The following is a 16,816-nucleotide window of genomic DNA, read 5'->3' on the forward strand; positions in this document are numbered from 1 at the left end:
TTAAAGATATGTTTTTCTTTTATTTTTTCAAGTAACTTGAGCCATTTAATAGTTGAGAAATATAACAACAACTTCAGTGTAATGGTGCTGGAGAAATGGACATCCACATACAGAAGAATTAAATTGTACTCATGTCTATGTCCTTACACAAATGCTAACTCCAAATGGGTCAAGAGATACATGTGAAAACGGAGATGTTAACATTGCTAGAAGAAAACACTAGATGCTCCACATACCTTATACACATACATGGCTCTCAGAAAAGCACTTCTGTCTAGTTCTTTGAAAAAACTTCACACTGATTTACAGGGTGGTAGGACAGTTTGCAATTCAGTATCAGGGACGGAGGGTTCCCTTTTCCAAAAACTGCACCCCAACAGCTATTGGTTGTTTCTTGCTGTCAAAGCACTTTTGATTTAAACTTCTCTAACTGGTAGAGAAGATGGGCATTTTTAAAAATATATTTCTGAGGAATTTTTCTTCTTTTTAGATCATCTGGGTTTTTGACTCTTTGGACGTTGTTGTCGCTGTCGCTGTCGCTATATTTGTGGTTGTTGTTCTTTATGGAATTTAGATATAATATCCTGTAAGGTCTATCCCTCATAAGGAGTTTTGCTTATTTTTTGGGGGGGGTTCCTTCTCACCTATCACAATACAGAAGATTTTTAGTTTCATGAATTCACTTGTCAATTTGGGTTCTAAATTTCGGGACAAATGAAGTCCAATTCAAGAAGATACAGTGTTTTTCAAGGAGCCACTGATAAATGGCTTCCTATAAAGAAAGTCTCTAAATACGCTGGCGCCCCCTCCTGCTCAGAACTGGAACTGGCTATTGAGTCCCGCTGTTACACCTTTCTCCACCCCACTTCATAATCTGAAGACCCTCAGCTTTTGCTGTTGATCCTTTACCTGAAGGACTACTACTGGCTTCTCTGGCGATTTAAGTCTTCTTGAGCATCTCTGAGGATACAGTAGTTCTAAATGCGTCTTGCCTCACTACTCTGAAAGGCATGCTTCTTTGTGGCTAGGTCAAACACTATGTTTTTTTCCCTTGTGTATATTATTTTCAATGACTTTTCTCCTTTACAAAGATAAAATAGTGATGATTAATCAGTGGATTTATTTCAGTACAGCTCGTCCCTGCCTATTTTATTTTAACCCTTCTTTCCTCCCTCTCTCCTTTTCTCCCTTCCTTCCTCCCTTCCTTGTTTAACAAACACATGACATTCATTGCTGGATCACTTGACATTTACTCTTGTCTCTTTCTAGAGCAGACTTCTCTTCAGAGTGCCCATTCACTGGGCAGCTTCTTGGAGAGATCGTCCTAGGTCATTTTACTGAAGTGGATCTATTGTCATATATTCTTAGAAACCTGACTTTGAAAGACATAGTTTTTGAAAAGATTTTAAGAGGCGGCATTCTCAGACTATTTCCCATGCAACACTAGGTCTGTTTTCCTTTACGTATCGTTCTAAGAAAGTATAAGGTGCCAGAAGAAAATGATTGAAAATAATCTGTTCTAAAATAACAAATCATGCAGTTATAATGATAGAAGTGTTTCTCTCTGTGTCTGCCTCTGTCTCTGTCTTTGTCTTTCTCTTCCTCTGTGTGTGTGTGTATGTGTGTGTGTATGTGTGTTTGTGTGTGTGTGTGTTTTCACATAATGAACTGAAACACATTAGTTAAAACTAAAGTTCTCTCCCCCTGACAATGAACAAAGAGAAGACTTGGTAGTCTTGGTCTTATATCAGCCAGGGGGTAGAGCAGATAACAGTCCTTTGTTTATCCTAGCTTGATGCCTGGCTTGGTGGTCAAAAATCCTTTCTGCCTATGACACATAAAAAGTCAAATCAAATGCAGGCAGTACAGCGTGGAAGGAGGAAGAAAGACAGAGAACTGAGTTCCACCATGCCAACGGGTGTAGTTGGGAAAAGGTGCCCACAGATCTGCCTTCTGCCTCATGGTATGGGCGGACCATAGGACATGCAGAGCCCTGCCTACCCCTAGAGAATGCAGCTTGGGAGAAAGAAGACAGACAGAGACCTGGGGACTGCCTTGCCACCCACAGACCTACCCTTGGGCATTCCAGTTAGGCAGGCCATAGGCTCCTGCTTGCTGGAGGATGTCACCCTGCAGCACCACTCACATGGCCAGCCTGCAGCACGATCCACCACAATGTGAGAGTATGTGGTGGACAGATGGGGGAGAAAGAGAAGTGAAGCTGCTTGAGCATTATGAAGAAACAAACTGGAGACTCGAGTGTGGAGAGGAGTGTCCTGTTGTGAGCAGCCACCTAGGGTCCTGGAGAAGTCCCAGCCGAAGCTGCTGCTTAAGGTATGTCTGGGTCCATGGCTACATAGCTGCTGGGGACAGGGTCAGTGTTATTCCTACTACCATTAGGGAACATGGGGGACATCCCTGGCCGGACAGTCACCAGGGACTATATGGCTGCCCAGGGACTGTGCAGAGCTCAGCCCACCTCTCACCGGCAGCAGCACCAGAGAGAATGGTCCCTGCACCTCACCCTGGCAGCCCAGTGGAGCTGACCCTGGTGGTGGGGGAGTGGGTGAATGACTCTGCCACTCCTCTGTCACGGGAGAGCTTGGGTGCAGGGGTGATACCTGAACCCCTCACCCCTCACTACCTGTAGCAGTCTGGAGAGCTGGTCCTGAGATTAGGAGAGGGTGAGTGGCACTGTCCCTCACCAGCTAAAGCACTCAGGAGAATAGGCCCCAAGTCATGACTGGGCAACATATTACAGCTGGTCCTGGTGGTGGAGGTAATGGGGGTGGGGATGGGGGCAAGTTAGGGGTTGGGTGTAAGTTGATTCCAAGGGTGTGAGGGCAGGAGATCTGTCCCTGCCTCCTGCTGGTGGGGTCACTGAGTGGCCAAGCCAGAGCAATGCAGGAGAGAGAGCCCTGGTCGTGCCCATAAAGGAGAGCTGGCATGGTGACCATGGCCCAGACCCAAGGCTCTGAGTTGGCCCACCCCAAAATGTATTTTAACTATAAATGGTTGGGATTCATGAAAGGGCTGATCCTGCTGATCTAAAGCTGCAGGATCTCTATGACACAGGGCAACAACAGTACATCCTGAGGAGGCCAGGACTTTTATACAGAATATAAGCATTAAAGGTTTAGAGCAAACCACCTCCAGTCAGAGCCACACTGTGGTTTTTTCACAAATACCTCAGATTGTATTACAAAGTATTATGTTCTTTGCAAATTTGTATTTTCTAAATATCTTGTTACTTATATAATTCTACAAAGATATAATGGTAATTAGAAATAAAAATAAGTCACAGCACTGTGGACACCAGAGTTAGTGAGACACGGGTAACATCACGAGGAGAGGCCAGCCGCTGGTGTCATGCCATGGACTTAAGACCTCCTTCTAATTTGCTAAATGTTTGGCTTGGACTAACTTTTTTAAGTCTTCTGTACCCCAGTTTTTCATTCTACTAAGTTAAGATAATGCTTTTTAGCTAATAATGAAGATTAAACAAGGCAGAACATGCAAATGATCTTGTGGAGTGTAGGCCTAAGGTAGAAGCCATATTTTTTTCTCTTTTTGTGAGAGAGAATTTGAGAAGGGTCATGGGAAGTGTTGGAGGGACAAGAGGAAGAGGGGAAATTATATATATATATATAATGTATATATATATATATCCAAATATGAATGTCACAAAAGTAAAATATTAGGTAAAGGGAAATTGTAAGCCATAGAAACCTTTAATCATGTAAGTTAGTAAAATCAAAACTCTTAATAAGAGAGAGGGTAGGGGCTGGGGATTTAGCTCAGTTGTAGAGCGCTTGCCTAGGAAGCGCAAGGCCCTGGGTTCGGTCCCCAGCTCCGAAAAAAAGAACCAAAAAAAAAAAAAATAAGAGAGAGGGTATAGGGAGGGACAGGGGAAAAGTCTAGGTTTAGGTTCATTAGATACAGGAGCCAAGCAACATGCAGTCAGTAGAGAAATGAAATCAGGTATAGGGACAGCAACCACTAGGCCAGCACTGAATCAGAAGATGGCACCCAGGTGAAAGTTCTTTTTCAGGTAGCTACCTGGCCCTATTTAAAGAACTAAAACAATTAAAAGAGACAGTTTGTCCATTGTAGGGTAAGGCGTGCTGGAATGGAACAGTGAGAGAAACTGACTGGATCAAAGTCGGCATGGAGAAGTGTTGGGAGTAGCTAGTAAGGCTGTAGCCATATGCTTCGTGTACATTTTCTAGGTGATAGCTACCACATGTAGCTTAGACAGAATGCTGTGGTAAGGTTTAGACTGTCCACAGTACTAGAAACAGAGTGACTGAAGATGAAGGAGCTGACTCATGGCGACCTGGATACTTACAACACCACCAGAAAGAAACCTTCATTTGCAGAACCCATAACACATCACAGTGGAGCAGTACAGCAAATTGCACCTTGAAACCAGCCTTGTCAACTGATTTATGTGGCCTCTCACTTGTCAGAGTGCCTTGCCTCCTAAGCAAAGTAGACACCAGCAGAAACTAGTGAACTCCAGAGTCTTACATAATTAAGCTGTTTTGAAAGTCTTTATCATATGCCTCTGGGGAGTTTGTCATCCACCAAACTCAGGTGCTGATGCAACGATAGGATATAAACCCAACTTTTATAAACTTATAGAATATTGTTGGTGGGGAAAGTTAGGCAGCCTTCGTGGTAACTCAAAACCAAATCAACCAACCAACCAACCGACCAACCAACCAACCAACCAACCAACCAACCAACAGAAGAACCCTTCTCACCCTAAGTAGAGGAATAGAAAGGAAAGAGACGTAGAAAAAGTCATTGCCAAGAACTTGCGCAGGTCTTGATGCAAACTGAGGCCATTCCACACTGTTTACATCTAGTTTGAAAGCTGATTGGTAATGAACGAGAAGAAGAGTAGCTGTCTGGGTGCTTTACAGTTTACAAGGTAACGGGGTGACTTTTGAATATTCTTGCAATGTTCTTAATGTTGTAAGGATTTTAATAGGCTCATGAAAAGGATTCCGAGAGAAAAGTTGGAAATCCTGATACTAACGGAAGATAAACTCTTTGACTTCACCAGTGGATCCCTAAGAAAGCCTTACTTGTTGCTTACTGGCCTCATCAAAGAGGCTTAATTTGTCTAAGTACCGAACATCCTTTCCATGGAAGTTCCCCATCTGAGATAATATCCCAGGGTGAAGGTGCCAGAGCAGTAACCATTAAATGGCCACATGTGGTATTTTATGGGAAGAATCTGATGCTATTATGTTGCTGTCACATGAGTACTTGTCTTTTAAGCCAGGAATACACACGCTCATAATAAATGGCTTTTATGACTTCACATACACAATCCCGATGTGCAGAAAGTATAGAGGAAAGATTGCTTATTTTATGCAGGCTTGGCATGAACTCCATCCCCAATTATAGGCAATGAGGGGACCGGATGGAGCCAATGAAAGCAGAGAGTGGGAAATGGAAAAGATAGCACAATGCCTCCACATAATAAAGACTGCTATTGTTCAAATTGCAACAATGTTGTTTTGGTTTGTTTCTTTATATTCCTCCATGAGCTTAAATGTTTCTGTCCTCTATAGTGATGCCAAAATGTGAGCTGTCTCACTCATCAGTGGCAACTCTTTAATCTTTCTTTCTTGGCATAAGCACACAGCCAAGGTAGTCAAGGATGATTCATGCATCATTTCATGGCTCGGTGGCAGACTTTTCCTTCTCCCCTCAAAACACCTAAGCCTTTAAGAGTGGAGTTGGGAAAAAAAGTGAAGGTTGAGACAGATGTTCTCCTGTTGTTTCTGTTGAGGGTTTGTATACTTCAGTATTTCCAGATTTGAGCCGTGTGAAACATTTTCTGCAAAATAAGAAGCCAAGCCAAATTCACTGGGTTTCAGATCTGCAGACCAAATTTGAACCAGCTGGGCTTTATTGGTAACGTTTGTGAGCACGAAAACTGAGTGGCAAAAATAAAGCCAGTATTTTCCCAAACTGGAATGGACGTGCCTTTTGGCTATCCCTTCCATCTATCTTCTCTTGAGAGAATTTTGAATTTTGAAAGGACTTCAAGTAAAACGTGCTAGGTAATTCCTTGGAGTATCTATTTGGAATATTAGCTAACAAAGATAGAAGCAAAGCCAGTGCCTCTCACGAGAGAGAGTAGGCTGGGGCTCTTCTCAACCTGGATTCAAGTTCCTCAAAGCACGCTCTCGGCATATACTTCTGGAAGGAAAAACCAAGAAGCACCAACTTAAATCCTCAAACTCACACATCAAAACCTGGCCATAACGGTACCCTATGGCAAGCTTACTGGGTTTGCAGATGGCAAAGCTCTGCCCCGTACTTTAAGTACATTTAGGTGTGAATTACTATATTTATTATAACAATGCATGCAGTGTAGATTTGAATATATAATAGAAACAAACAAGCATGTCCTATTAAGAGGAAGGGCAAAATATTTACAATGATTTCCATAATTTTCAAAGCAAGGCAATAAAAGGTAGTCCGAGCAAGAAGGAACTCCCTTTTCTCCACATTTCAGTTCTGTGTTACCAGGAAGAATGAGTCTTCTTACACAAATAAAGAGATGAGGTAAACTTTCTTAAATTTCAATCTAGTTTTTGAAAGGGAAAAATCTCTTGGCTGTTTGTCTATTGGCTCCAATGCCGGTGACAGCCACCAGGACAACATTGTCTGGTCAAAGCTGCAAGTGTTACCATGGCAAATATGACATGCCCAACTCTTTCATGTTGCATTTTATGTGTGCAAACACGTGCTATTAGACAGCCAAGAGGTGTACTTCTCAGCCAAACCCAGTTTTACAATGAAAGTGTATGTTCTGCACAGTTTTCTGAACACTGTAGGGAGTATCCTGATACTGAGATGATGACAACTGTCTGCTGCCTGCGTCTCAGTGTCCATCCATTAGAACAGTGAAGTCAAGGAGACGTCTCTGAGACCAAAGTCATCCATGCTCTGTTGGATGGCCATGTGCCCACGCACAAACGGGCAGTAATAATGAGTTATTTGAAAAAATGGAGGTGGGGGACACATGTAATTGGGAGGAGGAAGGTAAACGTATGGCAGAAATCTAAGGAAAGTTGGAAGGAAGAAAAGATGGTTGGATATGATCAAATTTAATTGTATAAATGTATAAAATTCTCAAAAAAAAAAACCAAAAAAGGATAGAACTATAGAGGTCGATTTTCCTTAATTAAATGTATCTGAGATGACATAATCACAGTTTATTCTTACTTAACAAAACAGATATCACCACAGATATCATTAGTTTTTAATCAGAATCAATGTCTCTTTTGGTTGAATTTGAGGGTGTGTTTCTGTATCTGAGATTATAATATAATCATAACATTTCTCCTCTCCCTTTCCTCCCTAAGACTCTCCTACACGCCCCTCCCCTTTACCTTTCATAGTCAAGGCCTCTTTAGTTTTCATTAGTCGTTGTTCAATGTTTATAGTTAGGCTTTCTATTGCTGCAATTAAACACCATGATCAGAAGCAAGCTGGGGAGAAAACGGTTCACTTCCCTTACACTTCCACACCATAGTCCATCATCAGTAGCTGTTGGGGCAGGAACTCAAAGCTGCTCCTGCTGCTGCTGCTATTGTTTACTGGCTTTCCCCCTTGTAGCTTACTCAGACTACTTTTTTATACCTCCCAGAACAACCTGCCCGTGGGTGGCAGTGTTCACAGTGATCTGGGTTCACCCGCACCAATTATCAATCCAGAAAATGCCTTAACGACTTACCCACAGGCCAATTCTATGAAAGTATTTTCTCATTTAAGAGCCTGCCTTTAGCCAGCACTAAAAGATACTTCATTCTGATCACAGGATGATCAACCAGGAAGAAATTGTAATTCTAAGCACGTCTGTACTGAACTTGGAGCTAAATGATATCACAGATCAAATGGAGCTGACAGACATCTGAAGAATGTTTACCTAAGCATCCTATCTTGGATGCTCTTCTCAGCAGCCCTTAGAGATTTTTGTTATAAAATAGACCCATGCTGAAATGCAAAGTAAATCTCAGGGAATACAAAAATTTTGAAGTATTTCCATCTTCCCTGACCATGATTCAAAATCAATAGTAAAGGATTATTTAGAAATTACACAAATTCATTGAGGTTAAGCAATACTAAAGGATGATATAATCAAAAAGGAAATTTTTTAAATTCCTGGAAGTAAATGAATAAATATCCCAAGATGCTAAAACCTCTGGGGCGCACTGAAAGCAGCTGTAAAAGGGAAATTCACTGTGCTGAGTCCATATAGTAAAAAAAAAAAATCAAACGGAACGTAAATAAATGCCATAAAGATGCATCTCAAGACTTTAGAAAAGTGAATGATAAACCTGACCTAAAGCCAGTGGGTAGGAAGGAAGAGAACCAAGTCCAAAACCAATGAAGTAAAAGCAAAAGCCACAAAAAAATACTTCAAAGATTCAATGAAATTGAGTTAGTTCTATGAAAAGTTGAATAAAACTTGCAGACCCTTAACCAAATTAATCAAAATGAAGAAAAACAGGACCCCAATTAATAAAATTATAGATTGGTAGGGAGTATTATAACAAAATTTGAAAATGTATATGCTTAATTAAGTTGAAAAGCCTAAAAGAAATCAATGGATTTCTGGATACACCTGAAGCATCAAACTTAAGCCAAGAGGAGATTGATGATTTAAACGGATCATAAAAATAAGGAGATAAAAAGAGGGGCAAAAACCTTCACACAAAAGACAAAGGTTCAGGTATAGGTGGCTTGAGAATGTAATTCTACCACACTTTCAGAGAACTAAAGCCCAGTGCTTCTCAAATTCTTAAAACATTGGAAGTGGAAGAATCAATTCTAAGTGTCCTCTATAAAGTTGTCATTGTTCTAATTCCAAAGATAGGTCAAGTTCTAAAATGATGTAGAGTAGACCAATATGCCTGGTGAATATAGATGCAATATGTCTAACACAGACAGACACTCTCTCTCTCTCTCTCTCTCTCTCTCTCTCTCTCTCTCTCTCTCTTGGTTTGTTTTCATATTGCTGCAATAAACATCATGAACAGAAGCGACATAGGGAGAAATGTTTATTTCCCTTATGGTTACGGTCCATTGTGAGGGGAGTCTGGTCAGGAATTTAATGCATGAACCAAGGTACAGGAGCTGCAACAGAGGCCATGGAGGAAATCTGCTTACAGACTTGCTTACTGGCTTGATGTCTTAGCTTTGCTTTCACACAACTCAGGATCATCTGCCTCTGCTAACTCTGCCCTCTCACATCAATTAAGACCTCACAGTCTTGTACATGGACTGATTTGATAGAAGCATCTTCTCTGTTGAGTTTCCTTCTCCCCAAATGGCTCTAGTCTGCGTCAAGTAGAGAAAAGTAACCTGCGTAGCCGTCTACCCCAATCATGTTGACTTTATTCTGAGATGCAGGGATGGTTTAACTTAAACAAATCAAGAAATGTATAGGAAAGACTACATACATATGAGATAAAACCTCACAGCCTGCCTCACCCTAAACTGAGGAGTAATCCCCTTAAAATCAGAAATAAGACAGGGATATCACTATTCCTACTCCTTTTCAATATAGTACTTGAAACCCTAACTAGAGTCATAAGGCAAAACAAGAAAATTGAAGGGTACAAAGAGGAAAAGAAGACCTCAAATGACATTTACTTACAGGTGATATGATAGTGTCTTAGAGTTTTTAGTGCTCTGATAAAATACCATGACCATTTACATCACAGCCAATCATGGAAAGAAGTCAGAGCAGGAACTCAAGACAGGAACTAAGGCAGAGATCATGGAGAAATACTGCCTACTGGCTTGTGTCCAGTGGCTTAGTCTGCCTGCTAAGGTCTGCAGGGCCACCTGTCCGGGGATGCTATCATCTAGAGTGAATGAGGCCTTCCCACTGTAATCATTAATTAACACAATGTTCCAATGACTTGCCCACAGGCCAATCTTATGAAGGCCTTTTCTCAGTTAAGATTTTCTCTTTTCAGATATGTCTAAGTTTATGTTAAGTCAACAAAAACTAACTAGCACAGATAGGATACATCATAGAGTCCAATGATTCCACCAAACCCAAAATATCAACGTTTTCTGAAAAGTGACAGGATATCAAATTTTCTTACAAAAATGAAGACAAAATGGCAGCCGACAGATTGGGAAAAGGTCTTCACTAACCCTATGTCCAATAGAGGGTTAATATAAAAAATATACAAAGAACTCAAGAAGTTAGACTCCAAAAAAAAAAACTCAATTAAAAATGGGGTGCAGAGCTAAACAGAATTCTCAACAGAGGAATCTCAAATGGCCAGGAAGCACCTGAAGAGATGTTCAACATCCTTAGTCATCAGGGAAATACAAATCATAACAACCCCGAGATTCCACCTCACACCAGTCAGAATTGCTAAGATCAAAAACTCAAGTGACAACACATGCTGCTGAGGATGCTAGAACATCCTTACGGGATGGAGGGAATACCCTTCCTTGCTTGTAGGAGTACAAACTTGTACAACCAGTCTGGAAATCAATCTGCTGGTTCCTCAAAAAAAAAAATGGAAATAATTCTACCTGAAGATCCAACTTTCCCAAAAGATGTTCCATCATACCACAATGACACGTGCTTCACTATGTTCACAGCAGCCTTATTTGTAATAGCCAGAAACTAGTAGCAATCCAGATTTTCTCAACCAAAGAATGAATACAGAAAATGTGGTTCATATACACAATGGAATACAATTTAGCTATTAAAAACAAAAACATTGTGAATTTTGCAGGCAAATGGATGGAACTAGAAAATATCACCCTTAGTGAGGTAACCCAGACCCAAAAGGATATGCATTTTATGTCCTCACTGATAAGCTAAAAAAGTAAAGAATGGCCAGGACACCCCCCCCCACACCCTAAGAAATCAAACAAGAAGGAAGGCCTAAGAAAGGAGGATGCTTCAATCTCACTTAGAAGAGGGAACAAAATAGTCACTGGAGTGCTGCGGCAGAGAGAGGGAGGGACCTGGGTGGCAGAGAGAAGGGAGAGGGAAAACCGGGGACAGAATCAGGTACGTTGGGGGACAGAAGAGAAGCCCTGAGGCCAGGTGAATTAATGGAAATATGCCACAGCTGGGGATGGGAGGGCCTGGGATGGGAGACGCTCCTAGGACTTAATGGAAGAGACCTTAGCTCAAATTCCCAACAGTGGGGAGATGAGACCTGAAGAAACTACCTTCAGTCCTAAGACAGGGCCCCTGGTGGCAGGATGGGGACCCCAACCCTTTAGAAGATTTAGCATGCCTTGTCTCAGGCAAAACTTACATTATGAGAGATAATTTTGCACACAATAAATGTATGTCTGTTTAATCCTTGTTGAACACATGCCCTACGGTTCCCCAACTGTAACCCTGAGTTTAAGAAACCACTTCTGTTTTGTTGAAATTGTTGTCAGCCTATGACATCATTGTGGCAGTGCCAAGCCTATGGATTCTGTGATTTTCCCTATTCCTCTAGTTTACTCTTCACTGAGCTTCAGAGCCTTCCCATGAGTTACCTAGGTAACTTTTGTGACATTGCTCTGGTTTAGGGACGATGAAGGGCATGCCCATGGCAGACATGTTGGTGTTGTGTTGCCTCTACAAAACCACACTACACACCAGAGTCTATTACTCTCCAAACCACACATTTACCATTAATTATGTTTTTAATCCACATTTAAAATTTAGCTTGACAAGACAGACAGACAGAAAGAAAGAAAGAAAGAGAGGAAAGAAAGAAAGAAAGAAAGAAAGAAAGAAAGAAAGAAAGAAAGAAGGAAAGAAAGGAGGGTCTCTGTTTATATTTTAGGTTGCAAAGCTAATAAAAGTTAAAAACATTGGTTTTTCTCTTGAGATCCAGGCTCAAAGAAAACTTTGGAATTCTAAGTCTATAAATTAAAATATACAAAAGGCAAAACTTACAGAATTTACCATGGTTGTATGTTTCTACATCGATTTGTAGCTGAACTCATTTTTTTTAAAGAAATGGTTTGTTTGTTTTATTATTCTTTTCATAGCTAACTTAAAATACACACGCTTGATCTTTTAAAAAAAACACAAAGGCCTTTTCAAATAATGAAAAACAAGATCCTAGAGAAATAATCACAGAGTTCTAAAAGGGAAAAACATAAATTTATAAGTGAGTGTCTACGAATTTGATGACCTACAAATTCACCGCGGAGCCACTTTAATCCAGAAAATACAACATATTTGAATGCTTAGAGACTATGCAATAAATATGAATATAGACTAGAGAAAGTCTGTTGAATGTTCTTTGAAAACCAGAAGACTATTTTAGCACCTGGACTGAATTTGAAGGAAACTAAACTTGAATTAAAGTTTTGTGTAGACACCAAGAAAAAGTCAGTGGTTTTGGCTAGTTCAAGTGGTTTATTTAAAGACAGAACTTAACATAAAGTTCCTGGAACACTGCCTTATATTTGGCTGTAAGAAATAGTCATGTGTGTGTGTGTGTGTGTGTGTGTGTGTGTGTGTGTGTGTGTGTGTTTGTGTATATATATTTATGTGAAGGAGAGAGAGAAGACGAAGAGAGACAGGGTTGGAATTGCAATAGAAATGCCTTTCACGTTGCTCATTGTTTAATTTATAGTATATAATTCTCCTTCTCAGCCAGGTAGTGAGTTCATGACACTGAAAATTAAGACAAACATTCTGAAAAATGAGCTTGAGCCTTGATTAATTCATCTTCACAGTCTTTAGGTTATCTTTTAAAAAATGAACACAGTTTTATGAAGTACAGAAAAAATGCAGTGATGTCCTATGCACCACCCCATGCACATGGGCGGGTTGAAAAGGCTGTCTATGAATGCACTGACTGATGGAATAGAATTCTGGATCCAGACCTTCACTGGGAAAGGGGCAGACGAATGCTGTCAAGAAAGAATAAATCATATATCTACTGAATGCACACAAACATGATAAATAGAGCAGTTTTACTAGCACCTTGATATCTAGGAGAAGGCATGAACAGACATGAAGAAATGGGGCTATAAAATGAAACTAAATACTAGAGCACGGAATGGCCAGAAAGGTCCTAGTCTTAAGACTTAATACAAGCACAGACTATTTCATGAAAGCCAGATGAGTGTAGAAATCCTTTGGAAACAATCCTCTTTCATCTTTATATTTTCAGGTAGATACAGTGAAACATAGGTGATGTATACATACGAGAACAAAACCCTGTTAGGATAGTGCTTTATTTGCAGTGCTGAAATGAATCCAAGTACTGAACTGAAATAGACACTTACTATTCAGAACTCAAAGAAGTAAATCTTCACAAAAGAACAGGGTTAGGACATAGGGACAGCCAGTGTTCTCATCACAGTGAAGATCTGCAGTGTGTGTGTGTGTGTGTGTGTGTGTGTGTGCGCGCGCACGCGTGCGCACGCGCGTGTGCTAACTCCTGACTCTTTTACTTAAACGTTTGAATTGAAAATTTTTAGCTTAAGATGAAATAAAAGATTGAGGGTCTTAATCTTAATTCAGACAAGGGAAAAATTGCTTGCATTCAAGGACAGGGCTGCCACGAAGAAAGAATCTATACTGTTTTGTCCCTCCTCTGTGGATTCATTGGTTCACTCTTGTGTTTTCACTGCTGGGTGATTGTTGTGTGTCTGTGGTTGTTGGGAAGACTGGACAAAGTGTGCCACCAGACAAACTTCCTGACCTTGTGCTTAGTAACCTTGCTTTCCCCCATGCAGATCTTTCTCGTTCCGTGAGAGGTTTGTGTGAAGGAGGCTCTTGGATTTGACACTGGAGACTAAATTTTTCCACATGTGGATAAGAGCAGTGGCTCCCAAACTTGGCTACAGTCAGAGTTATTTAGAGAAGATTGGTTTTATATAAGAAATTCTGTAGATATTTCTGAGGGTGATTCAAGTTTAGGAACAAAAATTTAATGTTAGTTAATTCTCTTTGGCTTGGAGTTATATTTGGCCTATTAGGGACTTCATTTATAACAGAATATTTATTCCAAATAAAACTGAGAGAACCAACTAGCTTCTGTGAACACTTAGTAGAAAAGCTTGAAAATGTGTATGGTTTTTGTACAGTATGAAGAAGAAAAAAAGCCAACCCAGAAACAAAACCTGGAAGGCCTGGGGTTGGGGATTTAGCTCAGTGGTAGAGCGCTTGCCTAGCAAGCACAAGGCCCTGGGTTCGGTCCCCAGCTCTGAAAAAAAAAACCTGGAAGGCCAATTAATGGACATGTTTTAAATTCAGAACCTAAACAATAGTTTTAAAAGTAATGTGTTTAGAAGACATACATTACTTAGTATATAATAGACACTTGATATATGGAGTTTTTTCTCAGCATGATGTACAGAGTCTTTGGTAAACTACAGGAGGATAGCTACAGGACACACCTATTGTGATGTGGAATAAGGTCATGCCACACACAAAGCCTGTTTGCTCTTTGAAACACACCTTTGGATATTATCAGATCAGTTAGGTAACTGGTTCTAGGAAAACTGGTGTAGTAGTGTGTCCTTGCTCACTGCTCATGGACATCTGCCACAAACCACAAACCCAGAGGTGGCCCTAGAGAGCAGGGGGAGAGAGAAGCCCTCACTGCAGGCAGTGCATACATGGTACTCAATTTTGCTTTGTGTAGAAAGAGAGTGGCCTGATGTAAGACTCACAGTTGGTGGTTAATTTCTAGATCAGTGAGATGAAAAAAAAACAACAAATATGGAAATTTTAACCATGGAAGTGAAGGGGAAACAGCATGTAGGAGGCCATATGCTAGTGGTAAAAAAGTGTTCATATTTCTCTGGGAGACTCCATCCACCACAACATGCCCTCCATATCAAGGCGAAGTCAACAGATTATGCAATGCAAGTCTGCAGGGTCTCTTTACAACCTCTCTGTCCCCATGTGATGAAGTATTATGTTGCCTTAGTAGGAAGGACAGGAGCTAGCTCTGGGTATCACAGAATGGATTTCCCTTCCCTAAGGCTGGCTAGTCAAGAGCCTTCTAATGATGAATGGCAAGTTTTCCAGCAAAGTCAAAGACCTGTTAGGTAGCCCTTACTTTGGAAGATAGGAAGTAAATTGATCAAACGATTGTCCTATCTTAAAGGAGTCAAGGATGCCTTATAGCTGAAATGTATATTTACTTTGGATACAGAGTTTTTCTTTTTTTTTCTTACAACCAAAACACTTCCTACAGAACACTTGTCTTCCTTTGGGCAGCAGCAACTTAGCAATGCTTCCCCTTGTACCCATGCCTTTGCCTCCTTTCTCCAGCAAAATTTAGTGTATGCAGTAAAATGTGATTGTTGAAGATCTTTACATTGCTATGATATAGTCTATGATCAAAACAAATATGGGGGGAAAGGGTTATTGGGGTTATAGATCTTTATAAAGGTCTGTCTTTGAGAGAAGTCAGGACACGGAGTCAAGAAGGAGCACAGGTGTGCCTCTCGTGGCTCCTTCGCTTGGTTCTTTATACAACCCATGATTACCTGCTCAGAGTGGCACTATTTATAGCCTCAGCCCACCCATCAATCATTAATCAAGAAAATGTCTCACAGACTTGCCTACAGGCCAATCTGATAGAGGTCTTTTCTCAATTGAAGTTTCCTCTTCCCAGAGGCCTACAGCTTACGTTGAGAAAAAATAACCAGCAATGGCTCCATTCAGCATTTCGCATGCACATATTTAAGAGTTCTAGAAATCATGGTTACTACAAAGAGGAACAGAGTTCCAAGGATGAATATTTTGTCTTTTTTCTTCTATTACATAGTCTCGTGATATATTTATAATGCATTATAGAGAGATTCAAATAGAGCAAGTTTTAATTCTATGTATTAGAAGAAAACTACATATATTTGTGCAAACTAATGACTCTTCCTGTTCTTTAAAACTAGTCTCAAACAGACTACTACCCATAATCCATTGCTCTATGCATTGTATTCTTCTATGAGTGACAGACATATTCAGACATGAATTTGTATTTCCCAGGATAATGATGAATAAATTGGGTCAGTATTAGTTGTTATATATATCTTGTTGGAGATATAGTGGCAGAGATTGGCTAGAAATACACCAAATTCATTTCCCTTTCTACCAGAAATGAACTGAATTTCTCAGCTTTCCTTGGAGGTAAGTGAAAGTGAAAGGGATGTTCAAGACACTTAGGACTGACCCACTAAAGGGTCTGGAACACACACTGTATTTTTCATTAGCAAGGTAGATGTGTTGGATGGGTTCTATGAGCTCAGAAGATCATTCAGCCAGTAGAACTTGGAGTTACTAAATAGCTCTGTGACACCTGAATTCCAATTATTTTCAATTTGCATCCCAACTGTTCTCTTTGCTCTTTGTAATTATTTTTAGGTTGGTGAGAAATTCTCTCTCTCTCTCTCTCTCTCTCTCTCTCTCTCTCTCTCTGCATCTGTGCGTGTGTGTGTGTGTCCTTGATATTTGTGGTAAATGGGATATATCAATGAACAGTCTTTTTATTTTATATGTTCTTTGCTCACTCTAAAGCAGGACACGGGATTGCACATCGTACAATTGCCTTTGAGCTAGTGTCAGGATGGAAATTTGGAAAATTTTGGGACGTCTTTTTAGGAAAGAGATAAATATCTCTGTGTAAACTCAAAAGTGAACTTATATTTATTAAGAGGGTAAGGTAAATGGTAGCAATTATGTAGCTGTTGGCTAATAATCTTAGTGTTCTTCCCTCAGTGACATAGTTAGACTATAATATCCAGACTTCTGGAAGGTAGGTATGGTCCTGTAAGTGGT

The 16,816-nt window shown here is 40.4% G+C and overlaps 1 protein-coding gene across 3 annotated transcripts in view; it reads right to left on the reverse strand.

Moving 5' to 3' along the window:
- Gfral (GDNF family receptor alpha like) overlaps nt 1–16,816 on the reverse strand; it is a 45,392-nt gene that overhangs the window by 3,971 nt on the left and 24,605 nt on the right.

This window comes from Rattus norvegicus, chromosome 8 (genome assembly GCF_021556685.1).
Source record: "Rattus norvegicus strain SHRSP/BbbUtx chromosome 8, alternate assembly SHRSP_T2T, whole genome shotgun sequence".
Lineage (NCBI taxonomy): Eukaryota > Metazoa > Chordata > Mammalia > Rodentia > Muridae > Rattus > Rattus norvegicus.